Below are 605 nucleotides of genomic sequence, written 5' to 3'. Positions count from 1 at the left end.
AGAAACACAGTCAACACGCACACGAGTACGAAGAGCGCAGAGCAGGGCCTCGACGCTCATCAGCAGGAAACCACAGCCTCCCCATGTTCATAGCCCGCGCACATCAACAGCCATCCCATCAGGTGGCTTATGCGTCGGCAGATGAAAGGCCGTCTCGTTCCGACGACATGTACGAGCCTGCCTCTGCTTCACGCCGACAGGTTCGGCAGTCGTTCATATCGGATCCTCGACAACGCGTGCTCCTCACACGAACCAACTCGGCCGAAAAAGAGAAACACAGTCAACACGCACACGAGTACGAAGAGCGCAGAGCAGGGCCTCGACGCTCATCAGCAGGAAACCACAGCCTCCCCATGTTCATAGCCCGCGCACATCAACAGCCATCCCATCAGGAGGCTTATGCGTCGGCAGATGAAAGGCCGTCTCTTTCCGACGACATGTACGAGCCTGCCTCTGCTTCACGCCGACAGGTTCGGCAGTCGTTCATATCGGATCCTCGACAACGCGTGCTCCTCACACGAACCAACTCGGCCGAAAAAGAGAAACACAGTCAACACGCACACGAGTACGAAGAGCGCAGAGCAGGGCCTCGACGCTCATCAGCA

Source organism: Eimeria tenella, genomic scaffold (genome assembly GCF_000499545.2).
Source record: "Eimeria tenella Houghton genomic scaffold, Eth_scaff1600, whole genome shotgun sequence".
Classification (NCBI taxonomy): domain Eukaryota; phylum Apicomplexa; class Conoidasida; order Eucoccidiorida; family Eimeriidae; genus Eimeria; species Eimeria tenella.
This window is presented reverse-complemented; position numbering follows the sequence as displayed.